Source organism: Calypte anna, chromosome 11 (assembly GCF_003957555.1).
Source record: "Calypte anna isolate BGI_N300 chromosome 11, bCalAnn1_v1.p, whole genome shotgun sequence".
In the NCBI taxonomy this organism is placed as follows: Eukaryota; Metazoa; Chordata; class Aves; order Apodiformes; family Trochilidae; genus Calypte; species Calypte anna.
In genome coordinates, this window is record NC_044257.1 from 20,293,516 (window position 1) to 20,299,941 (window position 6,426).

Genomic DNA, 6,426 nt, shown 5'->3' on the forward strand with positions numbered 1-6,426 from the left:
GGTGTTTTGAAGTGAGTGTAGGGGAGAGGGCTGTCTGGGAGCGGCCCCCTTTGGGTGGGTGAAGGGAACAGGTTCCTTTTCCAGTGTGATTCCAGCACGGGCAGGGCAGCTCCAGCCTTGGTGTGTGGGGTTGTGTGTTTTATGTTGTCCGTCTTTGTTGTCTTAGAGCTTCCTCAGGCCTTGATGGTCCTCTGTGTCGTCACAGAGCAAGTCCTGCATCTTGGGCATCATCCCTGGAAAGCCTTTCCTGCTCAGCACGTTGCTCATCAGCAGCGTGTTATTCCCCACGACGAGTCTAAATCGCGGATCGGTCTCTTGACTTGGAAGTTTCTTGATTGTCATCTTCTGCAATGTCATCCTCAATTGCGTTGTCACCTGATCTCTGTCCATCCAGTTTCCGTGAGGGGGACTCGTTCCCCACATCCTTGCGTTCTCAGCCGTCTTGAAGGCGGCTTCTCGGGCTTCCGTCACTTCATTCCCTTGCTTTGCAGACGCATCGCTGTATTTCTTATTGCCCAAAAATCTTGGATTCCAGAGTCCCTCAAAGGGATATTGAACATAATCCCTACGGTGTGGAACACATTTAGTCATCATCATCATAGTGCCATCTGGATCCTTCTTTTCTTGCATCTTGCAGATTTCTTGATGGGCATCTTTTGTAATCTTCTTTATGAACGAATGAGCATCTCTGGTCATAAGTTTTCCACATTTGCAACCTTGTCTCTGCGTCGTTAGGTCTTGATGCTAGTCTTCTTGCACATGTGGTATGTTATTTTGAAGAGTAATTATTGTAACTAGTAGTGTTCTATTACACTTCATGTCACCATTGGGTCTTCTTGCCTCACCCTTGCATCCCTGTAGATCATCTTGTCCAGCTTCTTAGAGCCCAGAGTAACTTCTTGTTGAGAGTTTTCTCTTAATGTTGAATCTTGTATTTTGCAGTGGTGTGTCTTGGGTTGGTCTGTGTTTGTTTGGTCTGGAGCTGCTCTGCCAAGAGTGTAGAGTTGGGGATATTGAAGATCTATAAGGGTCTCTGGTGATGTTTGTCTGCCTTGAGTTTTTAGGCCACAATTTTACAGTGATCTTAGGTTGAGCAGCCATAGTCAGGCTGGGTGGGCAGTTGCTTTGATGGTGTTTGAAGGTGATGGGACCCTCATGAGAGGGTTTTTCCTGTGCTGTGCAGGAGATTGACCTTCTCAGTAGTTAACAGTTGTATGTGTATGGGCTTAAAGTTTTGGGGCTGTGTTTATTAATGGCTTGAGGGTAGTAGTACTCCAGATGGGGTTCCTAACTCGGATGGAGATGTCTGGAATTGTCTGTCCATTGTTCAGCATTCCAGTGACTTGTGTAATACTTTCTTTCAGATGCAAAGGACAAATATGCGCTTGTAAGAAGTGAGGGAGCAGAGTGCAGTCAGGTCAGTCAGTGTGTAGTGTTGGAGGGATTGTGCTTCTGGTAGCTACCTGATTACAGTGTGTGTTTAACTCATTTTGAAGGTAGAATCAGTAAGCAAAGTGGGACAGTGAGTGAAGGTGATTGGGGTGAAGTGAGGGATGACTAGTGGGACTAAAGAGCAGTTATTTTTCAGGTGTGTGTTGTTGAAGTTAGAAGCATCAGTTGATGTTATAGGTTCTATTGTAGCTGTCATGTGACAATACGAAAATTGCAGAGGCTGGATATGCAAATTGCCAAGGTAAAGGAGTAAGAGATGGGAGTTGTTGCAGGCAAGGGTGCTGTTTGAGGCAGCATCTTGGTACGTTCCTTTTGTTTTTTGCAAATATTGTAAGCAGGCTCACTGGGACAAAGCTGCTGACTATAGCAAGTAGTCCAAGGTAAGGTCAGTGTCAAAGAGCAGAGAATAATGTGGCTACTCAGTGAAGCTGTTACTTTTTTGCATGAACTTTGTAGGCCACTTTTGGGTCTGGATCAGCATTTGAGGTGAGCTGGGGTAGTAGTGAGGATGAACATGGAGCTCGTGACTTCCTTCAAGTATAACAGTCCTTTTGTCTCTTAGTGTAGCTTGGGTTCCACAAACAATGAGAGATGCAGTATCTGGCATTGAATGGGTACAGAGCAGGTGAGGGGAAGCCCAGGGTGCTAATCACAGAATTACCTCTATTAGATAAGACCTTCAAGATCATAGAGTCCAACCATTAACCTAACACTGACAAGAATTTAAGCCATATCCCTAAGTGCTATTTCTGTATGTCTTGAGGCTTGTCTTTAGGGATGATGAGTACTTCAAGGGATGGTGAAGGAGGTTGTTGCAGAAGAGGTCTGTCAACCCATAGGATTCTTCTGGATGCTTCCTGCTGGTACTCTGCTTTGTGGAAGATGAAGTCGAGCCTGGTGATTGCAGAAATATACCAGTTACCTGATGTGCCTTTTCTTGAGGAAGGAATCTGATCACTGGCCTGCTGCAAGCTAAGCTGGGAGACCAGGAACAACTGACCTTCAGCATGAATATTGATATAAGATGGGAAGAGAGAGTCCAAACCAGAAATGCCTCTCATTCAAAGATGTTGCATTTTGGAAACTCCCCGTCAGAGCAGATCCCCAGAGTGTGTGGAAATCACCAGCAACAAGACTCTTTCCTCCTTCAAAAAAAGGAGAAAGTAATTCTCAAGATGGAAGCACAGCACATCTTTCTCAAGTTGATGGTGTTTCTGGTTTTGTGTTTCTCAGCTGCAGCAGCTGAGATGATGATGAAAATGCATTCCTCTGCACGTTTTGGTACATCCAGATGTATTAACAAATCAGAGTCCTTTTTGGTAACCTTATATACTGCAGCACTGGGGATTTGTTTGACTCCTGCAGTTTTACCCTCCATTCTCTCCATCATCCTTCAAAAATTAAAGCCAAAGAGTTATTGCAGAAGAGAGTGGATCAGGCCAAGCTGTTTGTGTGAATTTACTTTATGTAGAATTAAGACTTGTAATATGCTAATGAATTTGTATTCATAATTACTAAGAATTCAGGGTTTAACTGAGAAAGAAGCTAACAAAAAAAGAAGCTGCTTTTTCCCATACAAAACAGCTGAGACATTTCACTTTCCCATACAAAGCAGCTGAGACATGTCATTTTCCTACTAGAACAATGTAACCAATACAAGGTCCTAACGGGATTAACTTCTAGCTTGGAAATAATTGAGTATAAGTCTTTTCTTCTGTAACTCTTTTCTTAAAACAAGTCTTGTTCATAAGAACAAGTCTTGTTCTTATTCAGGTGCCAGCTGGACAACAAAGGATGTGAACATCCGCACAAGGAGAACATAAAGATATCACCATCAACGGATAAGAAAATTATAGCTGGGGTCTGATATCGCCTTGTAACAATATAATGAAGTCAGCAAGAACTGAACTGAGAAAGTAGTAATATTGTAACCTCCCCCTTTTACTGTATAAATACCCTAACCCCTTTTCCTTTAAGCCTCGGAACTCTTTGTCCGGCACAAGCTGGGAGTTCCCCGGATCCGAAAATAAATACCTTTGCTGTTTAAAGACTCAAAACTCTGTCTCTAAACAGTTTTGTTTGGCCTTTTTCGCTTCATTATCACAGATTTTTTTGTATCATAACTGTAACAAAAACTTACAGTTGTATAAAGTACAAACTGCATTGTTTAGATGGTAACCATAATGCTTTTGATCTCATTACCTAGTTTAGTTAATTATCTATTCTAAATCTTTGCACAGAGAGACAGCTGGATGCTGCAGGTATCTTATGCTGGTGTTTTGCTGGAGTGCTCTGAAGTAGTATGTTTCTGTCTCCCTCTAAATGGGATATTTCCCTGGTGGTTTGGTAGCATCTCCTTTGGGTAGCTCTCCGTCCCGGTTGTGTAACACACAAAAAATTCCTGGTCAAATTATCCCCGTGTTTGAGATAGAAAATGTAATGGTATCAGTTAACAGTTGTACAAATTACATGAATGCAGAAAGGAAGATAAATAGTTGTCTATAGAAGTATTTAAATAGGATATGCGTCAACATGTGGACACCTCTGGAGCAGATGGTGAATTTATTTTTTTTCTTTCAGGAGTCATTTTTTCCTTTCATGTGTGCTGTCTAAGCAGGATGCAGGGCTGCTACTGCTGGAGTGTGTGTGTAGGTGTCTCTTCTGGTACAAGTACAGGCACCATACAGGGTTCTCTACCCCAGCAGTGGAATAAAGAAGGATGGAAGCTTTTCTGCCCCCCAGCAAGAGTGTTACTTTGATGTTACGAATATAATGATAAATCCTGCCCAATAGTCTTCATCCATGTGTTTTAAGCACTGGAGTTACAGTGGGGAGGGGTAAAGGGCTGTGAGGCTTTCTGGGGTAGAGGTGAGGGGGGAGTGTGGAACCAGGAGGGATGGGTGACATTTTGCTCCAGGGAGTATGTGTGAGTGTATCAAAGCTGATCTATAGGTCAAAGCAGATATTACATGTGTAAATGGGTATTTAAATGCTTGCTGGCTTTCTGCCAGATACCAGTCCTCCAGCAACTGGAAACAGCCTGTGAAGCAGCCAAACGTTCTCTCTTTTGGACCTTTAGAAACCAGATGTCCCCCATTACTCAGGTGAACTCTGTTCTTTTTTGTCCTCCTGTAACTAGAAGCAGCCAGGCAGTCAGCTGCTCTGTTCTCTCTTTTGGTCCTCCACCACCAAGGTAAGGTGGGGCTTAATGGAGAAGAGGTAAAGAGGAAATTCTGATTGGACGCAAGTTCATTTTTCACCATGTGGGCAGTAAAAGCTTGGAATGGCCTCCCAGGAGAAGTGGTAGATTTCCCCCCCGTTGTAGAAAGTGTTAAGACATGGAATCCATAGTATTAGGTAGAGATGCTCTTTCAGGGCCCCTTCCAATATGACTGATTAAATGAATCTATGAAGTAAGAGAGAAAATTGAGAGGTTTTGGCAAAGATCAGAGGATCTCCCAAATGGTGTGTTTCCACGCGCAGGGGCCATTGGGGGTTCCTGGGGCCAAGGGGAATTCCAAATTTTTAACTTTTAGTTTGCCCAATTGCTGGAGACTCATTTGTAGTTTTCTTGCTAAAAAGGGCTGACTTCCGGTTATAAAATGGCCGACTTCCGGTGACTCATTTGTAGCTTTTTTGCTAAAAAGTCGGTTGACTTCCAGTGTCAAAATAGCCGACTTCCGGGGACTCATTTGTAGTTTTTCCCTAAAAAGATGGCTGACTTCTGGTAGCAATATGGCCGACTTCCGGAGACTCATTTGTAGTTTTTCGCTAAAACAATGCTCGACTGCCGGTCAATGGTTTTGTATCTTCTTATATTCAGTGCGCGGCAGTGTGTATTGGGGTCTTCAGTTCTTTGCACACATCACACTGTTTGGTTTTTGGAGACAGCGCATCTGACACGTAGGACCAATCCTAACCCTGTATGTCAGGTAACAAGGGAAAAGTGTGAGTTTGCAGAAGTGAACAGCAGGGTGATTTGGAATTGACAGAAGAGGCTTAACAAAAGGTTTTGGATTTGCGATTCTCACAAATAAGGAGAAGAGGTCTCAAACATATCTGTAAACAGATAGTTTAGACAAGTTAGTTACACAGAACTTGGAGCCCTGGGGAGCAAATTACCAGAAGCAGCAAATACACTTTGAGATATATTAGTGTTATAAATGACTGGGACTCAATATTCTGTTAATAGTTTAATTTAATTAATAAAATTGCAATAAGCAAAACAGCGCTGGGTGCGTGGGGAGTCTCCGCTCCACTCACACGCACGCCGTAAAGTTTAATCTTTTATATTCCATATCTATTCTAATACATATTCATGACTGTTCAGGGAATAGTCTGGATTATGTTTATTAGTTCTTGGAAGAGGTGGGCCTTCAAAGGCACATGCCCAGTTTATCCCTGGGGGTCTTTTTGACCCCCATCTGTTGGTCGTTAGATGAAGTCAGTATCTGCCCCGGTTTCCCCTCTCGTTACCCTTCGATTCCGCCCATGCGCTCCTTCTCTCCTTCCTGTGCAACACTCTGCAGTCAGCAGTAAAACCACCTTAAATTGCAACGCTATGTGGTGAGCAGCACAATCAGCTTAGATTAGCACAACAGGGTGTACACTGTAGTGTTTTCAGGGTACAGAAACTGTGGATGTCTTGTTTCTTGTTCCCCTAAGCCTTGTAGTTACAGAAAGAACAGTTATTTAATTCTAACAAATTCCTACGTTTGCATATTTCACAGTGTTGAATACAGATATATTATTAGTACTCTCAAAGTTGGGTTAGCAAACACTTTATAATTATTTAATGTGAATTCACAAACACATATATTACATTAGCACGTTTTTGGGCTGTGCTGGAACTAGAACAACTCACAAGAGGACATAAAGCAGCTCTGTCTGCCATAATTCCTATCATGCAATGGGTCACATATATTCAAGATAGAGCCAAAGGTGGAGGCTACAGTGTGCCTGCCTTCCACTAGC

General features: G+C 42.9%; 1 long non-coding RNA gene across 1 annotated transcript in view; it reads left to right on the plus strand.

Moving 5' to 3' along the window:
• Positions 1–2,858, plus strand: part of LOC115598932 — a 33,437-nt gene extending 30,579 nt beyond the window's left edge. Inside the window, exon 3 of the long non-coding RNA XR_003988022.1 lies at positions 2,292–2,858. This is a non-coding gene — a long non-coding RNA (uncharacterized LOC115598932). The remainder of the gene's footprint in view (positions 1–2,291) is intronic.
• Positions 2,859–6,426: the final 3,568 nt, after the last annotated feature.